Genomic DNA, 13910 nt, shown 5'->3' on the forward strand with positions numbered 1-13910 from the left:
AGTTGAGAACAACTGTTCCCCAGAAAAAATTAAAAACCATTTGTGTTTTGACTCTCTGAGTTTTTGGTTTTCCATAGGGACTTCTTATTCAAATAAACATTTTCATATATTTTAATTAAAATTGTAAATATATTTTATTTAACATGCTTTCAAAAAATATAAAACATAAAGGAATAAGAAGTTGTATTATATGAATGCTGTGATTGTACAACACTGATATGCTGACAACAAATGTCAGTTATTTTTTGAAATTCACATGTTATCCAAAACCATTGCCATATAAAAGTACACGCTTCCAGTTTATTCTGTTAGAAAGAGACTCCCACAAACCACTGAAATTCTTTCACATGCTAATGATACTATATCTTCATTTTTTCCCTGTGGATTATCTATTTGCACGGGTCAGTTCAGTCTATATTCAACTCTATCTTTTTACTTCGTTGTGCGTAATCATTTTATAGATTTTATTGAACATGACCCCCTAAAGATTTTCTATCTTAAAATATAAAACCCATTTTGTATATTATTTATAAAATATGTCATTCTTTAATTAATCTTAACAAACAATTTATTTTTATTAAAATTTACAGATAGTATTTACTTTTCAAATATTCAGTTTTTATCTTTTTTCATCTTACTGAGACATGCCCGAGATTAATGTTCAGAAATTCAGTGGCCTGAACGTAAGAGATTTGGATTCCATTGCCTTGTGGCCTTTTGTTTTCATCACAGAAAAGACACCACATTTTAATCTCTCTCTATCTCCATCTTTCTTTTTCCCATTAGTAACTTTGCCTATTCAGGTAGGGTCATGGAGTAGGAAACTTACTTTGAGCTAACAAGCTGTGTGCATATTGTTTCCTAACCTCCTAAGTCAATATTTTATCATTTTCTTCATCTGACAAACAAGGCGATGTGTCATGCCCAGTCTACTATAATGCAGTGAACCTGTCACTCCTATCTTGATGCTGATGACACCGGATGCAAATTTTTAAGGTTGATAAGACAGCTCCTTTCTTAAGGATGTGTGGGGAAGAGATAGGAACATTGGCTGCCTATTTCAGAAGACTTAAATGCATTTGAGATTGCAGAACAAGGTGAAACGAGTTGTAGAAGAACAAATAAAGATGCTATTGTCACAATGCCTGGAAAAACGGGAAATGATGGAACGTGTAAGTATGCAACTCAGACAGAGGAGGAACATGCTACAAGGCTAACATGGCCTATGAAAAAGAGGAAGGGAAAAATAAAATTTTCACATGACCATTTCTGTTAGAAAGAATTATAATAATTAATATCACCAAATGACTTTACTAGAAGTTACCTGTCTCTGAGATCTAGAGCTAATTTATTGTGCAAATGAATAAACAAAAACCCAAGAATTTCAGTGAATTCTCCAGTCTCCACAGCTAACAACATAGCAAGGCCTAGAATCCATTGCACCCTAAATAGTAAATGTTTTCCTTTACTTGATGATCAGAAAATCATTTCTAATCCACACAAAATATTAATTATTTGTGTGATAGAATAAATCTTATGAAGCAGAAAGAACATGTAGGGAAGTACTTTGAAAGAAAATAAAGCACTAAAAAATGCAAGCTATTATAATGAAAACTACTAGATACCAAGGTTAAGAGTGGCTTTTATGAGAATTCTGAGGTTCTTTGGGAAAATATTTTTATTGTAACTTTTGGAAATATAAACATTTATATACTACATATAGATCCAATACATATAGATCCAGCTTTTGTCTACTTCTTATTTTCTTAAATTATGAGAGATTGTGTAACTAGAGATCTATTTTCTCCATCTGCAAACATGTGCTTTTCTTCTTCTGTAGGGGTTAAAAATGAAGTAACTGACTAAATCAAGCAGTCAAATATGCCCAGGTGGAAAAATTCATTATGCCTTTCCAAATTTTACTTTCTATGGAGAGTCTACATTTAAAACATTTTTGAATAAGCAAAATAATACACTATAAGGCAAAATACTCTTCTTAAGCAATTATTCACACACCTGTTGTTACAGAAGGGATTGCATAGTCACCCTGTCATGTTTACTTAGAGGTGCTAAAATAATAGCTTTAAGAAGTCAGATATATAAAATAATGAGGAATAGCCAGTGTAATTAATACACTCTGGATTTTTTTCCTAATTTCACAATTTCTATTATCAGTGAAAGAATTCTGGGACATATGCACAGACTAATATCATGAAACATTTCAAAAAGGTCATTGCTACATTTGTTATGAACCATTCTTCTAACTAGTCATTAAGGAAGTTTCAAATATGGAATTCAATGGTTCATAAAAACAATGTTCTTACAATATTTAAGAAATGACAAATGTATTCTCATTTCCCATTAAATAATTGTCTAAAAATATGAAATAACAAGTTATGAATATGATCCTAAGCTTTTATAGAGTAACAATTTGGAAATGAAGGCCAATGGCTTGATACATAGTGTTAGGATCAGTGTATTATTAAAAAATACTGCCAAAATCTGAAAATGTTTATTCACAAGATGTCCAATGTGGCAGGGTTCACATAAGTGCTTTCTCTTAATCTTATATCTAAAGCAAGATTCCATCTCAGTACATTTTCTAAACACAAAGATTTCTTCTTACTCTCAAAATATGGAAGGCGCATTCCCATATTGCAGTTGTAGATCAAGTTTTATGGAAAGGATGGTCATGTAACAATACACAGGATGTTATTGGATGGAAGATATTAAACACCAGGTGCTTTAAAATTGGCTTACCCAAATATTGTTCCGCTTTATGTGAGTCACCTTATTTCTCTTCTATTTTGCCTACCCAATTTGGATAATGTGAAAGTCTATAGAATAAAGTATAAAATACTTTGACCTTTTTATTTCGTAAAGAGACCACTTGCTACTATCTGGGTTATGAAGATGATATTAGCTGTGCCTGAATTAGAGCAGAGGTGAAGTCACAAGAAAGTTGCCAGAGATTAGAAAAGAATGAGGGGTATTCAAGTTTTTAGAAGAATTAAAAGACACATTGAGGGCAGTAAATAGAATAATATATGCTGCAGAAAAGAAAATCACTAACATATTAACAACACTGTAAAAGAAGATGACAGAGAGAAAAATCCAAACTATAAGATAACAACAGTATTTCAGTGGGACGGTAGGGAGTGGGCAGAACAAATAAGATATAAGAACAAGTAAGCTGTAACAGAAGACAAAAATGCTGAAGATGCAATTTGGGTATAGTTTAAAAATATTTACCATAATCCAGGAATAAAATTAATTTTAAAACACCAATATATCTGCAAATCCTGGTATAACATTTCATGTTCAAAGAAAAAGAAAAATTCTACAATTATACAGACACATGAACAGTTTCTGTGATAAAGTAACGAAAGTCACACATCCATATATATTCTTTATAACACTGAAAACTAAAAGGAATTAGAGAATTGGTTACTGAAATTTTAGTTTTGTGAACTAGAGACTATATGAATCCAAGCTGGTACTCATCTGAAAAGGCCACAAAAGTCAAACACAGTCTAAAAAAAAATCAGCTATAAAGAAAACAAGGGGTCTCAAAATATAATACCTAAAAGAGAGGGTAGAAGTAAAATTAAACACAATAGTCATGAAAATAAACACAGGTCAGACTTTACACTGAAAAACAAAAACAAATAAATCCAACTATATGCCACCTGTAAGGAACAAACCTAAAATAAACCACAAAATTTAAAGAGAAAATATTGGGTAAAAAAATTACCAAGTAAATATGAATGAATAAATGTCATCATGGATATATTCTTTCATGCAGAGAAGCGTGAAATGAGTCAGAGGGCTATTCTATAGATAGAAGATCCCACTCTGAAGCTGTAACACTGTACGCCTCTACATGCTGACTAGCATACTACAGAAACACATAAAGACCATCACTAAAAAGAAAAAGAAGAACTGTATGGGAATATAGTTGCTGTGAGTGACATTAACATATCTTCCTCCATCTTTGCCATATACAATTTCAAAAATAAATGATTTGAATCATATAATCAATATGTTTAATATCTTTATTGTCATTAAATACATATTGATTATGTACAATAAACATAAATATGTCCACTATGCTTCAGAGCTCTCAGTCTAGTTGGAAAGAGAGATAGACAATTACAACCCCAAATTACTGGGTTTATACCGGGTGAGTTAGGAGTCTACAGGAGAGGACATATTCTATTGGGTGTGTCAGTGAGCAGGCAGCAGGAAAGGCATCCTGAGAAGTGGAATATGTGCCCTGAAACAGGAAGGAGTTGGCCAATGTGAATATGTGGGAGAAAGAAAGATGCAGAAAGGGGATGAAACAGCAGCTTTACTAACAAATCGCATTGAGAAAATTGGGTAATAATTTTGAGGGAAACATTAAGACTTCCTCACCACACTGCATATTGCAAATAGAGTATTTGATAGGCTAAAGACTTAAATATTTTTTAAAATGATGAAAAATCTTTAGAGAAATGTAAGTAATTCATAAAATGATTTCAGTTGGACTTTCTAAGCATAAAAATTTTAAAGTAAGAAATCTTTTAAACAAAATTTATAAGACAAAAGGAAAACCAAAGTGGGACAATTATGACGAAGAGGCTAAATAAAGTGTTAGTTTTCAGTCAAGAACATTGAGGGGCGAGAAAAAACTAATTACTGAAAAATGGATAAATGACTCAACAGAATGAATTGCAGTAAAAAAAAAAAAAAGCCATATGTATAAAGTGCTTTCTATCTGTCAGACATTAATCCATTTAATGCTCTCAACCACCCTATGAGGCAGAGGCTATTTTTATTTTTATCTCCATTTTACAGATAAAGAAACAGAGACACAGAAAGCTTATAAAATTTGCTCAAGTTCAAGTGGCTGGTGAACATCAGAGCAGGAAGGGGAAGCCAGGCAGTCTGGCTCCAGGTTCTGTGACTGCACTACAATTCTATGCTGCTTCTCAAGAAGTACAGGTGTCCAAAAAGCAAAAAGCAAACCCAAACAGTCAGTTTGCCCAGTAAAAAGATGGAAGTTCAAACAACAAAGGGATGCCTTTTGGTTGTGCACTGATTTATACTGTATATACTATATATATAATAGCCCCAGATAGCTAATCCAGTGTATAATTATGACTCAAAAGAAATTCTAAGGATTCATTGAACTCTTAACTCCTGAACTCTTGAGCAGAAAAACAAGAATTTAGTGACTTTTTGCTTTGAAATTTTCTAAAATTAATTTAAGAAGAATTTATTTAATCTGAACTAAGAACCAGCAGAGAGTGAGCTGGCATGTCCCATGAAATCCCACAGAACTGACATAAATACAGACATTGACTTAAGAAAGTCAGCACACTTTCAATGACACATCAATAATTTCACTATTATATTCTGGATGCATTACAAAGAAGTCAACTTCTTAGTATTCGGAAAACTGATTTAGAGCTAAATTGGGAGAGTGATGAACTAAATTTTAACAACTCTAAACATATGACCTATAACCCGGCTCGGATTTGTGTACAGGATATTTACCAATGGACATTTCATAGGCTTAGAGCCATTAGCATGAATAAATCTATAATTCTTAATATTTGCATATCCCTCAGCTAATAAGAAAATTCATCTCTTTTAAACATTCAGAATGTAGCTGCCAAATCAAATTCGTAATCAATTTGAGTTTTATACATTTTACCTCATTTGAATATTATAAAACCAAGAAATGGATGGAGAATAAAAGGAAAGAGCAAGTATCTAGTGCAATCTTGCATTGATTTACAGTTCTTAGAAAAACATGGAGAGGAAGGGGCAGAGTAAAATGAATGGAAGTGACAGCACAAAACTATGTTTTTGGCATCCATCCACTTTACAAACACCGTGAATCATATTCCACTTTTTAAACTATATTCCCTATAGTCCTATTCCCCCAAATGCATTGTGTTATCCCATGTACACTTGTCACCTTCCCCCAAATCCATCCGTTCATCTGATTATCATCCTTTGTACATTAACCAAAACAGATCTCTGAGGGTAATAAGAGGGAATTGTCCTACTTCCTTAGTAACCCTTCCCTAGCTAGTATTCCCCTTGGTAACTAGATACTGGAGGATATCCTGTACATCCAGTTGTCTGCCAGAGAAAGAAGACAAGATTCAGCACTGTGGTACACAAACTATTGGTTGTCCAAAGATGTTCACATTCTTATCCCCAGATTCTGTAATATGTGACTGCACACAGCAAATGGGACTTTGCAGATGTGATTAAGTTAAGGAGCTTGAGATTTGGAGAGTATCTTGGATTATCCAGGTAGCTTTAATGTAATTGCAAGGGTTGTCAAAAGTGAAAGAGAGAGGCAGAGTCAGAAAGGAGAAGTATGACAGAAGCAGAGGCAGAAGGAGAGAGAGAGAGAAAGAAAGAGGGAGGGAAGAAGGGAGGAAGGGAGGGAAAGAGAGATGCAGATTCTACACTGCTGACTTTCAAAATGGAGGAAAGTCCATGGGTCAAAAAATGCAGGTAGTTTCTAGAAGCTGGAAAGGACAAGGAAAAAGATCCCCTTCCCCTTCCCCTTCCCCTGCCCTGAGCTTCTGGAAGGACCATAGCCCATCCAACACGTTGATTTTGGCCCAAGGAAACTCACTTTGGACTTCCAGAACTGTAATGTAATAAATTTATGCTGTTGTAACTACTATTGTTTGTGATAATTTGTTATAGCAGCAATAAGAAACTAATACAAGCATCCACTGTAAACATACATATAACTGTCCAAGTCAGAACTCATTGCACAGTAGATCCTTTATAAGGCATATTTCAGTTCTAGCTCCTGCAAATCCCACAGGTTTATGTACACAAACCACTCTGTAATGGAAACATCTTTGAAGTTATTCTTTATGCCTCAAAAAAGAAATGTCCACCTACTTATAGATAAGACTCAATGTGAATGTACATTTAGGTTCTAATCAGAGTAAATGAACTGCCATTTCTAAGTGTAATAACTTCTTGTTATTAGGTTGGTGCAAAAGTAATTGAGATTGAAACGGTTAAAAATAATTGCAAAAACTGTAATTACTTTTGTACCAAACTAATATATAGACTTATCGTCTGTCATCTGCAGTTCACCATTTCAAAAGAAGTGTTCCTGGTACTACAGCGGTTAAGAATGAACAGAATTTAGTAAGAAATTAAATAATCATTAATACGTTAATATTGTTAGTTGGGGCATTTGAAAATTTAATCATATTGGTATGAAATATTTTTGAATTAATTGCTTAGTTTTGCTAAATAATTTGTTTTAAGAAAATCAGTAATTGAATAAAATGACTTAATTTCTTTGAAATGGTCAGATAAATTAGAAGCACTGAATGCCCGTAGAGGATACATATTTTTATAGCATAAGTGTCTTGTTGGACATTTCCCTAGCACAACCAGACTTAGATTGCATTATAATAACGATAACTATCTGTTACTGAGTGCCAATTATGTGCTAATCATTTTACATGTATTATCCCACTAATTCTTATAACAACCATACTGACAAGTGGTGTTATTTCCATTTTACAAATAAGGAAAGTAATTTCCAAAGGAAAAATCATATAGTAAGTGGCTGATCCTGCAATTGACTTCAGGTATTTCTGAATACTAGGCTATTCAACTCTTCATAGTTACCTATGTAAGTATATTTTCATTAAAATAAAACATTTTGTTACAAAGTAAAATTTTAATTAAAGGTATGAACACTCCTTTATGCTTCCTAAACATCTACACACAAATCCTTTCTACATAGCATTTATTTCAGTTACCTAGAGATAAACCAAAGGGAAACTAATAAGTTGAATTTCTATGGCTTTATGTGGCTCCTATTTTGCCCTTACAAACTTGAGTTTAAACTTAGAAATCAAAGCAAATTCCTCAGTTATAGTTTTTTGGTCACAATGCAGATGAAACTGGAGAGAGGGTTAAGTATTAATTCAAATTAAAAGGAAGAAGAATGAGCTTTACGATATAAAGGAAAGAAAATGCAAAGCAAGGACCATTGCTCTCTCTCATTTTCTACTGATCTGCTCTGCTCCAGTGTTGGGGGTGGTGTCAGCCTTCCATCAAATTGTCCTCTTGTTTAAATCTGCACCCCAGGTGCACAATGAGGGTATTTGATAACCTTTGTTTTAATCATACATTTCATAAACATCTATTGCACATCTAATGCTGGACAAGCATGATGCTCAGGGCTGGGCATTTATTAATTAACATTATATTCAGTCCTGTCTACTTGAAAATAGAAGAAAACACCAGAGTTCCTCAAGAAATACAGTATTCTAAGAACTGTTGATCTGGCCGTATCTCCCAAAACAAAAATATAAGTAGGTTGCATCATTTCAACATGCTGACTTTTTTTCCTTTTAATTTTTTTTTTTTTTTAATTGGAGAATAGTGTGTTTTTTCCAGGGCCCATCAGCTCCAAGTCAAGTCGTCCTTCATTCTAGTTGTGGAGGGCGCTGCTCAGCTCCAAGTTCAGTTGCCGTTTTCAATCTAGTAGCAGGGGGCACAGCCCAGCATCCCGTGTGGGAATTGAACCGGCAACCTTGTTGTTGAGAGGATGTGCTCTAACCAACTGAGCCATCTGGCTGCCCCACCAGCAACTCAGCAGCAGCTCATTGTCTTCAATCTAGTTATGGAGGGTGCAGCTCACTGGCCCATGTGGGACTTGAACCAGCAACCCTGTTGTTAAGAGCTTGTGCTCTAACCAACTGAGCCATCTGGCTGCCTCTCAACTTGCTGACTTCTGAATAAAACAAGTTGCCAGATGGCTGGACCTGCTAAGGAAGTTGGCTTGTTTGAAGAAACACCAAAATGAACCTTGCATCAGGTAGGGAATCTTGAGGAACGTGGTGGCTCACACTCCATACCCCCACCCCCAAAACCACATTTACTTATATAGACATGAAATTAGATTAAAATGCATACAGCCCAATTTCAACCCCAGAATTGATCGGGTTGAAAAATCTCTTACATGTAGCTTCATAGTGACTCAATTTCTTTTTAGATTGTCTCCACTTCACCCAGTCAGTGAGTGCCACCCTCAGCTATGTTCTCCCAACATTTAAGAAGTATGCTTCTACTTGTATTACTTTTTAGTGTATCTTTTGGTCCCTCTGTCCTCCCCACTAGTTTCACCTTTCACCAACATGCAAGTTCCTCCAAGACAGGGTGGAGCTAAACAAATGTTGTAAACCTGTTTTACATGAGCTATGTCTTGGCCACTTTATCCTGGAGGAAGCAGACCTGCAGGGAGATTAACTGTCACCTCTGGGCACACAAGCTTCTATGTCTGACACTTACTTTTGACTTTTAGCAAATTGCTTAACCTCTCTAAGCCTCCTTCTTATCCTGTATAATGAGAATGATAACAGAACCTATGATTGCCTGGGAGGACTGAAGGAGATCTCATAAAAGTAAAGAGTTTTACATAGTATCTTGTGCATAGTAAACAATAAATGCTCACTATCTTCTAGTCACCCTACCTGTTATTACATACTCTAGGTATTTTCATCCAGATAATCTGAGATGATAAAATTCTGAGAATTAAAAAAGTTATGAAAATTTTCCAAAATTCAAAGTTGGTAAGTAGCAAGGATAGGACTTGATTCAACTCCATCTGATTCTATAGCTTTCTGTAAGAATAGTCTATTCATCTTTATAAGCCAAGTTTCTATCATGTTCCCTGTACCAAGAACACAATAAATTATAAAAGAATGGATAATAGCCCAATGAAATTGGAGCAAAGAAGGTGGCATAGTGCTACGAGCTCATATGGCCGTGGGGATGGAGGAAATACATAAAAGAGAAGAAAGTACCAACTCAATGAATATGATATTCAAAGTGTTGGTTTATCTGCATTTTGGGTACTAGTTGATGAATCATCAATTTTTCACCAGCAACATGGCAGTCCTCTGCAAATGCAAAGCTCATGAATATTACCCTAATATATTACACTTTAGGGGAAGATCATCTCCTTTTTCTACCCAAATGGTTCTTCATGTTTTCTGCTATATATGTATTTTAGGTAAAAGCATGAAACCATAACGCAAAGTTATTCACAATTTTCACTTCCCTGTGGGGCCTCTGAGCAGTGGGCTTGGCACAGTGACCCTGTCCTGGACCAGCCAGGTGTTGATACAGGGCCACTGCCCAAGTCCCTGCTGCCCTTGTACCCTACCAAAGGCAAAGAGACAGGTCTTGGAATCCTCATTCTCAGTCCATTCTACTGTCGCTCTACTAAGTACCTATGCATTACAAAACTACATTGTGCGAAACACTCCTAAATAAAGAAGTGTTTTTATATTTAGGGTAAGTTTGCATATAAGTATTCTATTTAATTTGAATATTCCTTCTATTTAAATTGATTTCCATCCCTTTCTCCCTAAAGTCTCTGTTCTAGAAAATCCCCAAATTCATATCACTTTACATTGTTCTACCCCTCCCTAAGTTGCTACCTCTTTGACATAACTTGTTTTTCTCACCTGTTATTTCCTAACATATTCCCTTTTTATTCCTACTTCTTAATTTCTGTTTTTCCTTTTCTCCAAACTTCCCCATGATTCCCAGCTCTCCAAATCCTCCTTCCTGTGTGGCTCGGTTACTAGTGGGCAGTGCCTTTGTGAAGAGCATAGCATTTTCTTTCTGTTTCTCTACGCTGGACTTGAGAAATGACAAGAGCTCACTCCTTCAGCCAGAGAGACAGTCTTCAAGCTGAGTTTGTGATTAACAGCAAACGCGCATGCCTCTGAAAGGTCTTGCTGCAGCAGGCTGGTTAAAATGTCCACCAGCACCTTTCAAACCGTTTTGGGCCTCCAAAACACAGAAAGTGATTTCATTCTAGGGTCAAAGCAATGTGTTAGTAGATAACGATGACTCATGCACACAGTAGCTTAGAATCTGTCTTTCCCCAAAATGATCCACTTTTGTCTCTCATAGGTTTTGTAAAACTGCATATGAAGCTAGTTCATGTTTACCAAACTGTTTTGTTTCGTTCCAAGTATGCTCTTGGCTATTAACTGATCAAAAATAAGCAACAGTAATGTCATGGAGATGAACTTTTAATAATCTGCAGCTTTAAAAGACTTCTTCCTTGGCTTGCTCACCTTTAAGTTATTTGAGGAGAGGCAGAAGTAGGAAAAGTTCCTTACTTACTGACTGTTAGCTTAAATCATTTCTGTACCAGTTGCATTCTGGAACAGCTGCAGATTTTCTACATCTGTTTTTGGGAATTCCCCAATTCTTCACCCTCTTTCCAACTTTCACCTCTCCGTTAAGGTTGGCATCTGAAATGTATTCTGATAAAGGATATTAAAAGAAAACCCAAATCATCAAATTCTGACTCTCCCTGACTTAGACAATTATTGCTGTGGCAGCTTTCCTCCTACTAATCATCCATTTCCTTTGACTATTTAATTCCATCTGCCTTTTGTCTTACAGAAGTTCAGTCTCTGAATTTACAGACTCTTTTCAATGACTTTAAGGAAGTCGTTTTTTAAAATGCTTTTCCGCCTAAATCCACAAGCAGCAGCATACTGAGATATGTTTCCTTTAAACTTAGTGGCTGATAACCTTGATCAAAAGAAAACTACATTAATTTCACATTCTTTCTTTACTGAATGTTATTTGGAAAAGCTAAGCAATCAAGGAGAAAAGTGAAAATGCTTAAATAATGCAACATATTGTTTGGTGGATAACTGACTCCTCTGGGAGTAAACTCACTCTTTCAGAAGAGTGATGTACTTAGAAACATTTCACCTGAAGAATTGAATTCTTTCAACATTTTGTGGTCTTCAATCATTTAATTTTGGGTAGAATGTTAAGAATCCATGTAACATATACTGTTTTCCTTACCAAATCCAATGGTTCTTCTAGCGTGCTCAAAAATGAAAGGTCATTGGCATCTTGTTCAAATGTTTGTACTTTGACAACTGCATTCTGACTACTGTCCCCATAATTGTAGAGGACACTGGATAATGCTACATACATTTTGAACAGTCTTAACGCTGTATACATTTTGAACAGGGATGTTTGTAAATTACAGCTGCCATAATTTTAATGTATCAAAACTTTGAATCAGTCAGGTGATGGGTTATCCTCCCTGTCACCATTAACATGCCCTGAATTCCTTCTGCATACAAATGCAGCCTGTAATTTCAAAATAAAGAGATGACTTCAGCTTCCTAATGATACACTGGTACTCGGGACAGTCCAAAGAGCGGAAGTAATTTAATAGTCTCCCCTGCTTAAGATACACATGAAGTGCATAGTTAGTCAGTTTCATCATCCCTTGATTTATTTATAGTTACTTATCTTCAAAAATTTGGCCTTGGCATTTGTTTTTTTCCCTCAGATTCAAAACCTAATCCTTGGAGTGTACCATACATGGAGGAACTCAGTTTATGCTGCTTATTTCTCTCGTGTTTTCAGAGGGAAAAATGTAAAACTCAGCCTTGAAATGTTATTCAGATTGAAACTTGCTCTTTTCCATGAAAACTAAGCTAGTACTATCTATGAACAACAGAGAATTTAATTAAAACTTGCAAACAAAAATTGTCCTAAACCAATGGTATTTAAACTCAAGTATAGTAGAAGGTGAGAGGAAGGAAATTTGGGGGAGTAAAATGTAAAGAGCAATTATTTTCATATATATATATATATGTATATGTATAGATCCGTATATCTATATATTGGGCTTCTTTGTAAAATTCCATATGAAGCTAGGCTTTCACAGCTTTAAAATAGAATCGCTTTCCTAGACTATTCCTTTCAGGCAACAAAAGCCTTGGGCAGATGGAGAAGTCATTTCAACTTATTGTGACTGTATTAGGACAACTCACCTGGAAAGGAACTCAGATTGTAAAGTTAAGAATCTCTTTATCTTTAAAGACTGCTTTTATAATTCTATGCAGTTAACTACAACTACAAGTTATCAACCACAAAGCCAGGACTCGACATCAGTTTCCATCTCTTAAGTCTTCTAGTAACTTACGTAACTATCATCTACCATGATTTCAGTCAAAGACTCTCTTAGCTTCATCAGTTTTCACAATGACAAAATATACACTGCAAATATGGAAGGATGGCCGTCACACAGTGTCCAGAAACACTCCTTACAGACCTGTATATAGGACTAGGAGAAACATAAAGCATCTTTAAGAATGGTATGTTTGTGCTTTCTCTAACAATGAGAGGCAGAGCCTTTCCTAACATTTTTGCATAACTGATTATTAAATTTTTATCATTATCTGGAACTAAAATTCCTACATTGCCAAGAAGCAAACTGACAACTGAGATTAAAACGGTCAACTTCACAGTTATTTAACATTAACATCATGACGTACACAGAGTGGATGCCCATTAATTATTTATTGAATGAATTTGTCTTGAAATAATATTGAAGACAATGCCCATCTTTTTATGGTTTCTGCTGACAGATTTTGTTATCTTCTCTCTCCTACTTCTTTTTATAGAGTAGAAAACACTTCTGTTCCAAATTCTGCAACAGAAGTTATTTAAACAGTACAAAGAAGTTATGTGAAATTTGGGATTAGATCTTCCAGGAGGGAACAAAAATAAACTTCTTGCCTGTGAACCTGTGAGTCTCCCACAATGAAATTCAGCTCATCACCAAAAATGCTCAGCAGGAAACCACATGAGCAGGTGAAAATCAGAACTGCACAAAAAATGTTTGCTTGGAAAATGAAACCAGTCAACTTTGGGCTCCCTGCCAAATTGAATTTCTGCCAGAAATTCTCCTGTTTTTACATATCTGCAGTAAGCAATTAAAAAAGTGTTAGAGTTAAAAAAAATTTCCAAATATATTCATGTCTCCATCAACAGTTCAATCCAAAAGAAAATAACTAGCCACTCTA

General features: G+C 35.1%; 1 protein-coding gene across 2 annotated transcripts in view; it reads right to left on the minus strand.

Annotated features, from left to right (window-relative positions):
- XIRP2 (xin actin binding repeat containing 2) overlaps positions 1–13910 on the minus strand; it is a 102324-nt gene that overhangs the window by 52753 nt on the left and 35661 nt on the right. The gene's annotated exons all lie outside the window — the stretch shown is intronic.

The sequence above is a fragment of the Rhinolophus ferrumequinum genome, chromosome 8, assembly GCF_004115265.2.
Source record: "Rhinolophus ferrumequinum isolate MPI-CBG mRhiFer1 chromosome 8, mRhiFer1_v1.p, whole genome shotgun sequence".
NCBI classification, from domain to species: Eukaryota; Metazoa; Chordata; class Mammalia; order Chiroptera; family Rhinolophidae; genus Rhinolophus; species Rhinolophus ferrumequinum.